The following is a 15,816-nucleotide window of genomic DNA, read 5'->3' as shown; positions in this document are numbered from 1 at the left end:
GCTTAACTGAATCAATGTTCAACTATAACTGTCTCCTGAAATTAATAGTGATTTCTGCTAAGTTAAGTGTCCAGTTGGAAATCTTAAGTATTACAAAAGGCTTAGATCACCAAGTGATCAACAGCATTCAGTCTCTCAAAAGTTGATAGACTGAAGACTGCAAAACAAAGGCTGAGACCCTGGTACATGTCTATGCAACTGGTAAAGGTATGAAGCAGCTTCATGAGGATGCATCCAGTTCCATGGTAGAGAGGGGTGGATTATCTTCTAAAAAATAAACAAATCATTCATTTTTAAATCAATACAAGCAAATGTCAAATTTCATGGTAAATAAAATCTCTGTAACACAGGGCCCACACTCCACAGCTTACTTCTCCAAACAAACACCACTCAGCTCTGCCCAGGTGCTGACCACCAGCCATCTGTGGTCCACTGGTTCTTGGGCTGCCATTGGAGTTTATTATTTTCTAGTACTGTCTTGTACACCAGTCATCAGCAGAGAAAAAAGTTTCCCATTGTTATGCCAGCACATATCCCATCCTTGTCCACCCATACCAGAGGATTCTCTTTTTTTTTTTTTTTTTTTTTTTGAGACGGAGTTTCTCTCTTGTTTTGCCCAGGCTGGAGTGCACTGGCGCAATCTTGGCTCACAGCAAACTCCACCTCCCAAGTTCAAGCAATTCTCCTGCCTCAGCCTCCCAAGTAGCTGGGATTACAGGCATGTGGCACCATGCCTGGCTAATTTTGTATTTTTAGTAGAGAGGGGGTTTCTCCATGTTGGTGAGGCTGGTCTTCAACTCCTGACCTCAGGTGATCTGCCCACCTGGGCCTCCCAAAGTGCTGGGATTATAGGCGTGAGCCACTGTGCTCAGCCTAGGATTCTCTTTTCAAACATAATATTCACTTTTGATAAGAATCTCCCAAACACCCGCTTCCAAGTCAACTCTTAATGTAACATGTACCCAAATTGTGAGTGTTCAAATATTGCAAGTGCAAACTAAGCAAACATAAATCAGTTTCCTCCTACTTCACTGGCCTTCCCTGCTCAGTTTCCTCAGCTGGTGCCCCCTCATCTCTGACCTGTAACCAATTGGAGCCTCAAGGCTCAGCCCTCAGACCCTGCCTCTATCTCTCTAACTCCCCGTGTACTCAAATACCATCAATATGCTGCCATCTCTGGTCTAAAATACCATCAATATGCTACGGATGTTATTTGTATATCAAGCCTGAACTTCCCCAGTCTTTCCCTTCACCAGGAACTCTATCCCTGTGAGTTCACTGGGAATTCAACTGCTCAGGCAGCCCGTCTCTCTCCCCACATCCTACCAACTCCATCTGCAAAATTTATCCATGTATCCACCATCCAACCACTTCTCACCATTCACCTGGTCCCAGTCACTTTTCCTCGCCTCTTCTCAGATGTATCAGCACGCCTGCCAACCAACCTCCCTGCTCCAACTCTGCAGCTGCTTCTCCATGAGCTGAGCAGAGGGACCCTCTGGAAATGGAGACTCGTCTGCCCCAACTCTCAGGGCCCTCTCAGCTCACTGACTGTAACCCTCAATGTTCTTATCACAGAAGGGGACAGGCCTCACAGGATGCTGCCCCTCTCACTCACATGCTCTAACAATTCAGCTTCCGTGTTTTCTTAGTCATGAACATATTCCACTGCCTCAGGGCCTCCACACGCCCTCTGCTTGAACTGCTCAAAAGGTCCTTTCCCATATATGACCATGGTTTGCCTCTCACTCTCTCAGCTGGACAAGCAGCCCCGTCCCTCCATCAGTCTACCCCCTTATCATATTTGTATTTCTTCAGACTCAGTGCCACCTGCCATTATTTATTTATTTGTCTCCTTATTTTCTGACATCCCCATAGAGAAACAAACACATCGTGAGAACAGGAGCTTTGTTGTGTTCACTGTGGCAGCCCCTATGTCTAGAGCAGGGCCTGTCACACACAGGTACACAGACAATTTTTTAAAAATATATACTAACAGGCTCGGTGTGGTGGCTCATGCCTGTAATCCCAACACTTTGGGAGGCTAAGGTGGGCAGATCACTTAAGGTCAGGAGTTCAGGAACAGCCTGGCCAACGTGGCAAAATCCTCTCTACTAAAAACAACAACAATAACAACAACAATTAGCCAGGTGTGCTGGAACGTGCCTGTAACTCCAGCTACTCAGGAAGCTGAGGCACAAGAATCTCTTAAATCCGGGAGGAGCCAAGCTTGCCCCACTGCACGTTCGTTTGGGTGATGGATTGAGAGTCTCTCTCTCAGTCTCTCTCTCTCTCTGTATATATATGTGTGTGTGTGTGTGTGTGTGTGTGTGTATATAAACAAGGTTTTAAAAATTAAGTTTGTATTATCTGGGATATTCAATATCCACGCTCACCCTATCCTAATAAAGTAACCAGAATTCTAAATTATTACAGCATCAATATATAAGCACCTAAAAAGCAAACAGGCATTCCTCGGGTGGTCAAAATAAATGAAACCGTACTCAACTTTCTACCTTAAATAAACCACATCATTTTAAATAAAAGTTTTGTCTTTAAAACCAGTGTATCTGTTCCAGGAGAATGCACAGACATGTTAACATATGTGAAAGAAAAACTAGCACCTATAGTATTTTTCTGTCATAGGGAGTTTTTTGTTTTGTTTTGTTTTGTTTTGAAAGAAAAGGCTGTGGAAGTAAGTGCTAGACCTCAAATAAAATAGCTTTGTACTTTTTTTCTTTTTCTTTTTTAAATCCCTACAAGAGTTCAATGAGAGAAAAACACAGAAGCCAAACACTACAGGGTTAACCAAGATGATGTCAGCAAGCCTGAGCGTTAAATTGCGGAGTGAATGCTGAAAGACCTTTTTAGCCAGGGAAACATTTTGCTGTAATGGTACCATTACAAATTTTCTACAGTAATAACACAGCACATTATAAGCTTGCTCAACTGATAAGCTCTTTGTAAGGGTTAGAAGTCTACAGCCCTCACACACAAAGACCTTTCTGTCTGAGGGTTCTTAGAAGTCAATAAGCTAAAAATCACATCCTGCACAATATCCACTTAGAGACACAGAGGATCTAGTCTTCTATTGCTTTGCCTAGTTTCCCCTTGGCATAGAGAAGCCATTAGGACACAGAGGCAGAGAAAGCGACATCACTTTTGTGTTCAATTATCTCTTGGTTCTAGCCACTTTCTACTTCAAGACGATTTTAGATTTAAAGAAGAATTGTAAAGATGGCAGAGAGAGTTCCCACAGCTTCACCCCACTTCTTCTGATGTGAACATCTCACTTAACTATGCCACAGAGCAAAACTAAGAAACTGATATAGGTATACATTATTACTGAAAGTGTAGACTTTATTCAGATTTTACCAGTTTTCCCACTAATGTCCTTTTTCTCGTCCAATCTAGGGCCCCACAGTACATTTAGTAATCCCACCTCCTTGGTCACTTGTAACCTCTGATAGTTTCCCTGTCTTTCCTTGCTTTTCGTGACCTTGACACTTTTGAAGAACACAGATCAAGTATCTTGTGGAAAATCCCACACCTTGGGTTTGTCTGAAGTTTTCTCCTGATTAAACTGGGGTTGTGGATTTGGGGAAGACTATGCAGAGGTGACATGTCTTTCTCATGCCATCACATTGAGGGGGTAACCTGATACAAATGTGACCCACTCCTGTGATGTCAAGGTGGTGTCCACCAGATTCCCATTCTCCATTAAGGAGACTCGAGTCACCCTGTTCCTCCACAGTCAAGAGGAGGGAAATTAAGCTCCACTTCCAGGAGGAAGATTATCAAAGACTTTAAAACAAGCATTAAAACCACCACAGTGATTAACAAATACTTTGTTAACTACTTTATTTGAGACAGAGTTTTGCTCTTTGCCCAGGCTGTAGAGAAGTGGTGCGATCTTGGCTCACTTCAACCTCTGCCCCCCAGGTTCAAGTGATTCTCCTGCCTCAGCCTCCCAAGTAGCTGGGATTATAGGTGCTCACCACCACGCCCAGCTAATTTTTTGTATTTTTAGTAGAGACAGGGTTTTGCCATGTTGGCCAGGCTGGTCTCGAACTCCTGACCTCAGGTGATCCACCCATCTCGGCCTCCCAAAGTGCTACGATTACAGGCATGAGCCACTGTGCCCAACCAACTACTTTCTTTAAACTATAATTTGTTTGATAAATAAATCTGGAGTTACAGTTCATGGCAACTAATAAAAGCTGAGACTTAAGAAGGCTTTTATAACCAGACCACATGAATATTTGTAAAATCATTAATTACAGAAACAAAAGATGTTTTAAAATATCATTTAGTTTTAGCTGTAAGGTGTTTGTCAGTTTAACCCCTGGCCAAAAGTTCTTTGTTTTCATCATCTCATCTAATACAGAGTATTTCCACATTGTGACTCAGGATTTAGTGCTGACCACTCATCTGATCACTTTTACAGTCATGGCCCCTGTAATGATGTCTCAGTCAACAACTGACCCCTTATACTGTGGTCCCGTAAGACTGTAATACCTTATTTTTACTGTACCTTTCATATGTTGTTATATGTTTAGAAATACAAACACCATTGTGTTACAGTTGCCTACAGTATTCAGCACAGTAACCTGCTGTATAGGTTTGGAGCCTAGGAGCCGCAGGTTACACCATACAGCCTAGGTGTGTTGGAGGCTGTACCGTCTAGGCTTGTGTAAGTGCTCTCTATGATATTTATACAACAAAATCACCTGAGGACATACTTCTCAGAATGCATCCCTGTCATTAAGTAACACATTACTGCATCTGGTTATACAACTCATTGACAGTAACATGGCTCAGAGGAGAGAAGAAAGGAAAAGAATACATATATATAAAGCATTAACCTATCAAACATATGACTGGGGGCATTTGTGTGCCAAGTCTGGCCTCCCACCAACCTGACTTTATAAAAGTTACTTACGAGAAAGACCCAGGGCTAAATGGCAATCATGGTTCTTAAACACTAGCAAGTATAAGACTTACCAGAGAAGCCTGTAAACAATGCAGATCACTGGACTCCACTTGCCAAGTCTGGGGCCTAGAAATTTGCCCATTAGCAAGCACCTGAAGTGATTCTCTTGCAGATGGTCTGCCTCTAAGAAACTCCCACCTGGTCTAAGACCCACAGGCAATGCTAAGTCAGACCCACACTGACTTACACTTCTAAACCTTACATTTTACCTCCGATTTTCCTATCCCAGACAACACTGCCTTAGATGAACAACACTGCCACCACCAGATCCAGCTTCACCTTTGTTCCCTCACCTGTTCCTTTTCAAACAGCAGAGGGTCTTATTAGTTCAATAAAGATGATTAAATGTTAGAACTAAAGACTCAAAAGCTTTGCTGATGCCATCTTAAGACCTCTTAAAAATGTGAAAGGATGCCTTCGTGATTGGTTGGAACAGTCCAGAAACCCAACCACCTTTACAGAAGGGCATGGCCCAGGCAACCGGAGTGCCTCCCACAGCTCCCCAACTCATTCTGTCTGCTCTAATTGATCCAAGCACCCACCCCATGCTTTCCCGTATAGCTTACAGTATCCTGCCTTGGTGTGCAGTGGCACAATCACAGCTCCCTGCAGCCTCAACCTTCCAGGCTCAAGCCATCTTCCTACCTGCCAAAGTAGCTAGGACCACAAGCGTGCAACAAAATATCCAGCCACTTTCTTTCTTTTTTTTTTTTTTTTTGACAGAGACAGGGTCTTACTATGTTGCCCAGGCTGGTCTTGAACTCCTGGGCTCAAGTGATTCTCCCACCTTGGTGCTGGGATTACAGGCATGAGCCACTGTCGAGCCTTGTTTTATTCTTATCTCAAAATCCTTTGAATATTGATGTATGTTTTAAAAGGCAGACTACCGCTGATATAGTTTGGATATTTGTCCCCACCCATATCTCATGTTGAAATGTAATCCCCAGTGTTGGAGGTGGGCTCCGGTGGGAGGCAACTGGATCATGAGGTGGATCCCTCATGAATGGTTTGGTTGTGGTGCTGTCCTCCTAACAGTGAGTTAGTTCTTTACAAGACCCAGTTGTTTAAACATATGTACCACCCTCTTCCCTTGCTCCCATCTGTGCCATGTGAGATGTCTGCTTCCCCTTTGCCTTCCACCATGAGAAGCTCCCTGAAGCCTCCCCAGAAGCCAAGCAGATGCCTGTGCTATGCTATGCTTCCTGTACAGCCTACTGAACCACCAGTCAATTAAACCTCTTTTCCTTATAAATTACCCAGTCTCAGGTATTTCCCTATAGCAGTGCGAGAACAGACTAACACGTCAGTTCTACTATGGAAACTGAGGTGATAACAGCTGTGATCTCAACCTCTACAAATGTATAAAGGAAATGCCACTGTGCTATGTCTTAAGATAAAGAAAATGATATGTCAATCCCACTTCCTTGAGAATGTGCTAACAGGCTCTCACAATCACAGGACTCTGATATAGCCAATGGTGAAACCATTTCAGAAATGTTCACGTACCTGAAGAAGGTTTGTTCTGCCAACAAAATAATCACAGATTCAAAGCAACTAACACATCCATTTTAGGTAAACTATGATTGGTTCTGTCAAAATAGTCTTCCCTAAATTGTAAAAACAAACACATGGGATTCCAAGACTATAATGTTACTACAAAGCATATTCACGTATTTGTTTATATAGATCAAAATCTACGTGCGGTCTCAGGGAATGAATTCTGAAGGGCTTTGCTTTTCAGATACTTGAGGATAGTTTCCGGTAGCCCTCACATTTCACAAGCATGTCATCTCACATGGCACAGATGGGAGCAGGGGAAGGGGGGTGGTACATATGTTTAAACAACCGGATCTTGTAAAGAACTAACTTACTGTTAGGAGGACAGCACCACAACCAAACCATTTATGAGGGATCCACCCCCATGATCCAGTTGCCTCCCACCAGAGCCCACCTCACATTTCACAAGCATGTCCCAAACATGAGCTATGGTAACAGGCAGCATGCATCATCTCAGTTTATCCTTGGAACCATCCTATAAGATAGACAATTTCTACCCTCACCCCATTTTTAAGGAAATTAAGGTTCAGGGGAGTCAGGTAACTCACTGCCTAAGACCACACCGCTAGTGAAGAATGAAGCCGAATGAAGCAACATGATTCAAGTCAGGCCTATTTGTGCCCAAACCAATGTCCTTAGCATTCCCCGCATCCCCTCAACTCTGGTGTTGTCTGGCCTTACCCTTCGCCCCGCTCTGCCTCGTCACTCCACTCCAGTCATGCTGGCCACTATGCTATGTCCTAAACATACCACACATACTCCTCTGCACTATCTGTCTCACTGCACCCCACTTCGCTCCACCAGCATATAGGAGACCATGGTCTTGGCTTTCTGCACTGCTGTGTCTCCAGCTAGCACAGTGTCTTGCTACAGATGTTCAAAAATTTTTTTTTATTTTTGAAATTAATGTATGTGAATATTGTAACTAATTGGTTGGAAGTCTTTCTAATTTTTAGAGCACAATACCCTGACTTCTTAATCAGAGTATAAGGGGACACTCAGCATAATTCATCTAATTATAAAAAGCAAAATTTAAGCTGTGGAGCTAAGGCCCCATAATGGATGCTCCTAGCTGATATCAGTGAAAATGCCAGAGTGAAGACCTCCAAAAATTCTGTCTGCCCTAAAAGTAAAGAGAACGCTGGCAAAAATGGGCAGCGACAACCTTTTCAGGACTCTGGATATTAAAGATTTGCAATAATCCAGACAGCATTTATGCAAGAAAAAGACAAACATTTTGGTAATAGTAAGCTTTATGGCATTTTAATTTGCCCTATTTCCAGCCTGTTTTCTACCCTAGCCTTGAAAAACAACAGTCTACAATCACAGCAAAAACCAGCAGCCTGGAAGCCACTAGAGGGGTCATAAAGGGGCTGGAGCTCCTTCAAAGCCCCATTCCCAAAGAACTGTCATTGTCTGACCTATCTGGTTCCCTGGAAGACCTTGCAATGTTGTCTTTATTTGACCTGACTCAGAATTTTTCTACTGCAAACAGCTTCTTGGAAGTGGAAGGGGGGCTGGTCAAGAACAATCACAGGCAATTGCTGAATACTGCACTGCCCAAGGGGATGGCTAACCATAAACCTGGCGGGGGGGGGGGGGGGGGGGAAAAAAAAAAAAAAACACAGGCTACATAGAAAGTTTAAAAAGAAAAGCAAGGAATAAGATGTGATATGGGGTTTTGAAAAAGCTTCAATATATTACTCCTGGGAATCTACAAGGCCACATGCATGTGTGGGAGTGTGTGCAGGTTCAGCAAAGATCCAAGAAGGCCCTAAGCTCTCTGCACAAGCAAGTTAAGCGAAGGTTAAGGCAGAGTTGTCAACTGCCTGGTGAGTGTTCAGGGCAAGCACCAACATGTACACATACCCCTCAGCAAAGAGTCAGAAACTTTTTAGTTCTAGGCATCTAAGGAAATCTCTGTCCGGTCATCAGCCAAGCACCAAACAAATCATGGAGAGACTTCAGTGGCCACATAAAAAAAAAATACACTGTACAGAACTGGTTCTGAAAAGACACTAAACAAACAACAAAGTCCAGCAATAACATCCCTGAAGAAGGGGTAGAATGTGATTTCAAGAGTTGTCACATTTAAATAATAGTAAGTAAATGTCCAGTTTCCAAAAAAAAATAATGAGATATGCAAAGAAACAAGAAAGTATGGCCCATACAAAGGGGGGAAGAGTAGCCAATACAGAGACAGAAATTATTTGTATTTTTAATGAGCCAAACAGAAATTACGGAGTTGAAAAGTACAATATCTGAAATGAAAATATCACAGCAGATTTGAACAGGCAGAAGAAAGAATCCATGGAACTGAAAGTAGGCCACTGCAATTATCTAGAGTGAGAAAGAAAGAAAACAGGAGTAAAAATGAGTAGAACACAGCATGCTGGGCGTTCCAAAGGAAAACAGAAACAGAGAGAAAGGGGCAGAAATACTCAAGAAATAGTAAGTGCAAAATCTCCAAATTTGATGAAAAACAAGCCACATATCCAAGAGACACAACAAATTCCAAGTATGATAAACACAAAGGGATCACCTAGACACATCCTAATCAAACTGTTGAAAGCCAAAGAGAATCTTAAGAGTAGCAAGAAAAGCAACTCATGACATACAAAGGATCCTCAATAAGATTAAAACTGATTTCTTATCAGAAACCATGAATGCCAGATAGCCTCCATTCAAAGTGATAAAAGAAAAAGATTGGCAACCAAGAATTCTGTATCCAACAAAGACGTCCTTCAAAAGTGAAGGAGAAATTAGGAAAAAAGTGAAGGAGAAATTAGGACATTCCAAGAGAAACAAAGAGAATTCATCTCTAGCAAACTTGCTCTATGAAAAATACTAAAGGAAGTCTTTCAAGCTGAAATGAAAGAACATTATACAGTAACTCAAATAGGCATGAATAAAAAGCCCAATAAGGGTAACTACATAGGTAAAAAAGGACATAAATGTATTTTTTATTTGTAATTCCTTTTTTCTCTGTTCTGATTTAAAAGACAAGTATATAAAGCAATTATTATAACTCTCTGTTGACTGGCATACAATGTATAAAGATATAATTTATTTGACAGCAACCGCACAAAGAGAGGAGAGAACACAGCTACACATGAGCAAATCTTGTGTTTACTACTGTTAAGTTGGTATTAATCGGAACTAAATTATCAGGTAAGATGTTCATTCCCAAGGCAACTACTAAACAATACAGTAAAAGAAATGACAAGGGAATTACAATGGTACACTAGGTAATAAAAAAGGCAGTATTGGAGTAACAGAAAAACAAAGATATGACATACAGAAAATAGCAAAATGGCAGACATAAGTCCTCCTCAATCAGTAATTATATTAAATGCAAATTAATTAAACACTCCAATTATTAGGCAAAATTGGCAGAATGAATTTTTTAAATGATCCAACTATATGCTGTCTTCATGAGAGACACACTTTACACTCAAAGACACAAACAAGTTGAAAGCAAAAGGATGAAAAAAGATATACCATGCAAATGGTAACCAAGAAAGCTGGAGTCATTATACTAATATCAGACAAAACAGACTTTAGACAAAAATTGTTACTAGAGACAAAGAAGGAATTTTATAACAATACAAGTATCTATTCATCAAGCAGGTATAACAAATATAAACATATATATATCCCAAAACACAGCCCTGAAATAAAAGGAGAAAAACCTGACAGAATTGAAGGAAGAAACAGACAATTCAACAATAACATTAGAGATTTCTGACTACGTGTGGTGCCTCACAGCTGTGATCCCAGCATTTTGGGAGGCTAAAGCAGGCAGATCACTTGAGGCCAGGAGTTCAAGACCAGCCTGGTCAACATGGTGAAACTCCATCCCTAATAAAAATACAAAATTTAGCTGGGCATGGTGGCACACTCCTGTTATCCCAGGTACTCAGGAGACTGAGGCCCGAGAATCACTTGAACCCAGGAGGCAGAGGCTGCAGCAAGCTGAGGTCATGCCACTGCACTCCAGTCTGGGTAACAGAGCGAGAGTCTGCCTTAAAAATAATAATGATATTAGAGACTTCAATATTCCACTTTTTTTGGGGGGGGGCGGACGGAGTTTTGCCCTTTGCCCAGGCTGGAGTGAAATTGCGTGATCTCGGCTCACTTCAACCTCTGCCCCCAGGTTCAAGTGATTCTCCTGCCTCAGCCCCCTGAGTAACTAGGACAACAGATGCCCACCACCATGCCCGGCTAATTTTTGTATTTTTAGTAGAGACGAGGTTTCACCATGTTGGCCAGGCTGGTCTTGAACTCCTGACCTCAAGTGATCCACCCACCCTGGCCTCCCAATGTGCTGGGACTACAGGTGTGAGCCACCACACCTGCCCTAATACCCCACTTTTGATAACAGATAGAATATGCAGCATTAGTGCTCACTCTTTGGGACATCTATTCTAGCCACTGAGGGTCTGCCTGGTTCTCAGGCCTGCGAGTTTAACAGGCAGCCGAAACAAGTGAGGAAGCAACTACTGTAACACAAATCATCTCCATGACAACCCAAAGTCAAGAAAAATTATTTCTTTGTGGAGAGAACATTCAAAAACCTCTCATGAGGTGATGGACATGTTAATCTTCCTGATTTGATCATTATGCAACATATACATGAATACATTAAACCATACTCCATAAATATGTACAATTGCAATGTGTCATTTTTTTTTTTTTAAAGAAACAGTATTTCTTCTATTATTAAAGGGAAAAATACCCTAGGCTTCTGGTACATGGATGTTCAACATTCCTTTATAAGACAGTCAGACTAACCAGGAAGATTTTATCTTTTTACACATTTTGCTGCAAACTCCAATTTCCCTTGATATGCCTTCCCATAAAAAGAACATTATCCATTTCAGCCTTCCCTGTACTGTTTTACATTTAAAATCAGTATCACAGGGTTTCATATTTTTAATTTTTCTTCAACTGTTTCATGAACATATGGTCTTTGTCTCCTCAACTACTCTAAAGTCCTTCAGGCAGAAAAAGGCGGCCATTCAAGTTTCAATCTTTTGCAATTTCCCTACCAATTCAGAGGGCAGTTCTGGGCTCATTAATGAGCCCTTAACAAGTACTTACCCGCTAACTCAGAGCTTCATAACTGGTATATTTTGGTGTGCGGGTGTAACACGAACAAGTTCCACATGTGCCCAGATAATAATCCTTCCAGGCCTAGAGTGGTATGGGGCTGTAAGGGTGGTGGAGGGGACAGCAGTTAGGGATTGGGGTAACAGCAGCTAGGGATTGGGGTAACAGCAGCCCTTGGAGATAGGCTCCTCAGCGTGAGTGAACTGAGTCAATGTCATGACATGAAAAAGGTTGGGGAGCCTTGGGCTAAATGACCCCCTAGAAACACTGCTGAAAGAACTGGAAATAGCCTGAATGTCCATCAAAAAGACGAAGTTCTTTTATTTACCAAACGGGAAATCTTCCAAGACGTAGATAGTAGTATTACACTACCATACATGTAAATGGGGAGAGAAGAAACTTAATTGTTTGTATATGATACGACATGACACACAGGAAACCTCCATAAGGAGGCACCGTGGTGGCTGATTCACAGCAGAAGCCCAGGGGCTGGAGGCAGAGGAAGGAAGACGTATTCCTATAAGCCCTTTTGCACTTCTGAATTTTGAGCCACATGACAGTATCGGCCATTAAAAACAATAAACATTTTAAAGTTGTCAAATCCGCCTTTGCCTATCTCCAAATTTTATTAATAATGATTACTCTCTACACCTTCACCCCTAGTCAAATATGAGAAATAATAAAAGAAAGATCTGGGTACTGGTTGTCTGCATGCAGTCTGTGAAAATCCACTGAGCTCTACACTTATGACCTATGCACTTTTCCATAGGTATAGTACATGTCAACTCGAAAGCTAAAAGACAAAATGAATACGTTACTTAAGTCAACTTTCTTTTTGTTCCCTCTTAATAGTAAAGCTTTTAATGTACTTGCCTTGATAAAATGAATTCCTATTTCAAACCTTTCAATAATAATTCTCAAAAAAGCCTCACCTGAGTTGAGTCAATACTGCTGACACCATGTGGCAAGGGGAACCAGGAGCTGAGCTCCTCTCAGCTCTACTCCAGCCTCAAGGCCTACGCTCTCACTCTCTTGTCACTTTTCTGTGAGTTTAACATTATTTCCAAACAAAGTTCTCGTCTATTTATTAATAACCACCAATAATTATCAAAACAAGTTTAGAAATGAATCTCGACTTTGATTTTGATAGTTGTTCCTCACAAGTCATTTTAATTATCTAAGTGTTATCCCAAGGTATTCTTTCTACTTGCCAAAAAAAATTATACCTTCTGGCTAGGTTTATAATAGGGCAAAATAAGTACCTTCCAAGTCCCAAAGCTTAACATAATTGTCTTTAACATAAGACTCCACCTCAATAATTTCCCATAATGGGAGCCTTAATGGGGAAACTAGATTCACAGGAAGTTTAATAAAAAGTTCCTCATCCACACGAAGGATTAATCTTACCTGAGTGGTGAACACAATGATAAACCCTAATACAACTTAAGTTAGAAGCACTTAAAGTTTTATAAAAAGAAAAAGAAAAAAACATAGAAATCAAAGGTCTAATAAGATGGCAAGTGTTCCAATAGATGAATTCTTAAAATTATAATGAAGAACTATATGTGAAAGGCAACACTTTAAACATATAAGAAAACATACAGGAGAAAAAATATTCGTGACCTAAGGAAGGGAAGAATTTCTTAAACAAGGCATAAAAGTATAAACCGTAAAAGAAAAGAACGATGCATTAGATTGCACTTAAAGATTCACAATTCGTGTACAATAAAAATCCCACAATTAAGGTGAAAAGATAAGTCATAGTCTGAGAAAAGATACTCCATCCAGAATAAAGCACTTCAACAAAACCGTAAGACAGACATTTCAGCAGAAATATGGGCCAAGACTATGAACAGGCAAGGCAGCTCACAGAAGAGAAAAAGAGAACTCTGGGCACTGCAGGTGGGAGGGCCCTGTGGCACAAGCCCCTGAGGAGAAGCCTGCAGCATTGAGTCAAAGCTCTATCACCACAGGGCATTTAAAGAAATGCATGGGAGGCCGAGACGGGCGGATCACGAGGTCAGGAGATCGAGACCATCCTGGCTAACACGGTGAAACCCCGTCTCTACTAAAAATACAAAAAAACTAGCCGGGCGAGGTGGCGGGCGCCTGTAGTCCCAGCTACTCCGGAGGCTGAGGCAGGAGAATGGCGTGAACCCGGGAGGCGGAGCTTGCAGTGAGCTGAGATCCGGCCACTGCACTCCAGCCTGGGCCACAGAGCGAGACTCCGCCTCAAAAAAAAAAAAAAAAAAAAAAAAAAAGAAATGCAGAGCTGCAGCAGGCCCAACTAACCACACTCCCAGGGAGAGCCTTGCTGCTGCTGTCCCAGACTCACCTCCCAAGGCAGGGAGACAGGGAACTACCCAGGTTGGGGGCCTTCTCACCAACCAGGTCCCTTTAGCTGATAAGGCCACTGACAGGATGCATCAAGCCTAAGAGGAGGCTCCAAGTGTCCAGACAGGATAATTCCTTGCACCCCACGCACCCCTTCGTAGGCCATCAGAAACCTTTTGTAATTACCTCTTATCAGAGGAAAACCATCTCCAAAATGGCCTCCCACCCTTGCAGCCCCAGGATGACACTTTCTAACTGCATCTTGGCACTAATGCTAAACCCAAGTTCTTGATCAAACTCAAGAGACTGGCTCTGTTGGTGTCTGTCCAGCAGTATATAACAACACGATCACACTAAGACATACTTTTTCTCTCAAAAAAGAAGGTCTGTTTTCTATGATTACAGCAAGAAGGTTGGCTTCTCGGAGATGATGGTCGGGGAAAGTGTTCCAAAATATACAACGTGTTACATGTTTTAACCATAATGAAATGTGTCAAGACTATAACTACTTAATTAGGATGGGCAAAATGTAGAAATACTGCCAGCTGTATTCTGCTTAAAACAGCATGAAATCCTCAAACAGCTTTCCTCACTGCAAAAATCCGTGACAACAGAGAGATCCTGCAAGCCCAGTGAACCATCCCCTATGTGCTGGGGTTGGGGGGATAGCATAAGGCACACAGGGATTAAAGAGTTTACCCAAGATCATATTTAGGACTTAAAATGTATTTGTGACTTTATAATTAAAAATTGCATGACCACCCCGTGTATGCTTGAAAACGTCCACTTCCCTAAAGTTCAAACAAACAAAAAAAAAATAATAAGAGTGATTAGCAGACATTTAAAAGCAAGTCTGGGGGTAGACAAGTACAGGCAGGAATACTACTCTTTCACTCAAGTACATGCTTTAGAAAATTAGTTCAGAAAAAAGCTAATAGTTCATATCAGAAAGTGTATTCTTTTCCTTAGGCAAAAGATCTAGCAATTCCCTCTGCTCCTCACAACTGCCAATACTTTATTAATCTAAAGACAACACAACCTAAATAATTTCTTTCATCCTAACTGACATTAGATTCTGCAAACTGCAGGCAAAGGGAGCACATTGCCAATAACAACAGAGGAAAGTCCAAAGCCAACTCATCTTCTCTAGAACTGCTACAGAGAAAACATCTACAATCGGACTTCCTTCGGCAATTTCATTTATGTGTCACGGTAACTCAGAAGCTGCATGATACCTATTCTAAAGCAATAACTATATTGTAAACTCACAGATTACAATCACTATCTGAAAAGTCAAGGTACACAACAAATGCAAAACCAAATGCTATTGGCTTTTTCACATCATGATTCCTTTTATAAGTTCAAAACAGATAAGTTTCTAATCTGTGTAGGTCATTACGACCAGATGAGAAGAGCCAGGCCTTTGCAAAAACAAATAGGGAGACATCCTACATTCTTGCAATTACATCTGTGGAATCAGCAGAAGTCAGACAAGATGATTTTCTGGATAATCAAGAAAATATTACCGTGACCATCAACAAACCATTATCTTTTATTTAGGCCCCAAACGCCATTATTTATTAAGTATTAGGACAAAAGTATGGAAGAGCCAGGTGCAGTGGCTCACGCCTGTAATCCCAGCACTTTGGAAGGCTGAGGCGGGTAGATCATGAGGTCAAGAGTTCAAGACCAGCCTGACCAGCATGGTGAAACCTCGTCTCTACTAAGAATACAAAAATTAGCCTAGTGTGGTGGCGCACGCCTGTAATCCTAGTTACTCGGGAGGCTGAGGCAGGAGAATTGCTTGAACCCAGAAGGCA

General features: G+C 41.6%; 1 protein-coding gene across 1 annotated transcript in view; it reads right to left on the bottom strand.

Annotated features, from left to right (window-relative positions):
* CHSY1 (chondroitin sulfate synthase 1) overlaps positions 1 to 15,816 on the bottom strand; it is a 76,295-nt gene that overhangs the window by 44,182 nt on the left and 16,297 nt on the right. The gene's annotated exons all lie outside the window — the stretch shown is intronic.

The sequence above is a fragment of the Piliocolobus tephrosceles genome, chromosome 6 (genome assembly GCF_002776525.5).
Source record: "Piliocolobus tephrosceles isolate RC106 chromosome 6, ASM277652v3, whole genome shotgun sequence".
Taxonomy (NCBI): domain Eukaryota; kingdom Metazoa; phylum Chordata; class Mammalia; order Primates; family Cercopithecidae; genus Piliocolobus; species Piliocolobus tephrosceles.
This window is presented reverse-complemented; position numbering and strand designations above follow the sequence as displayed.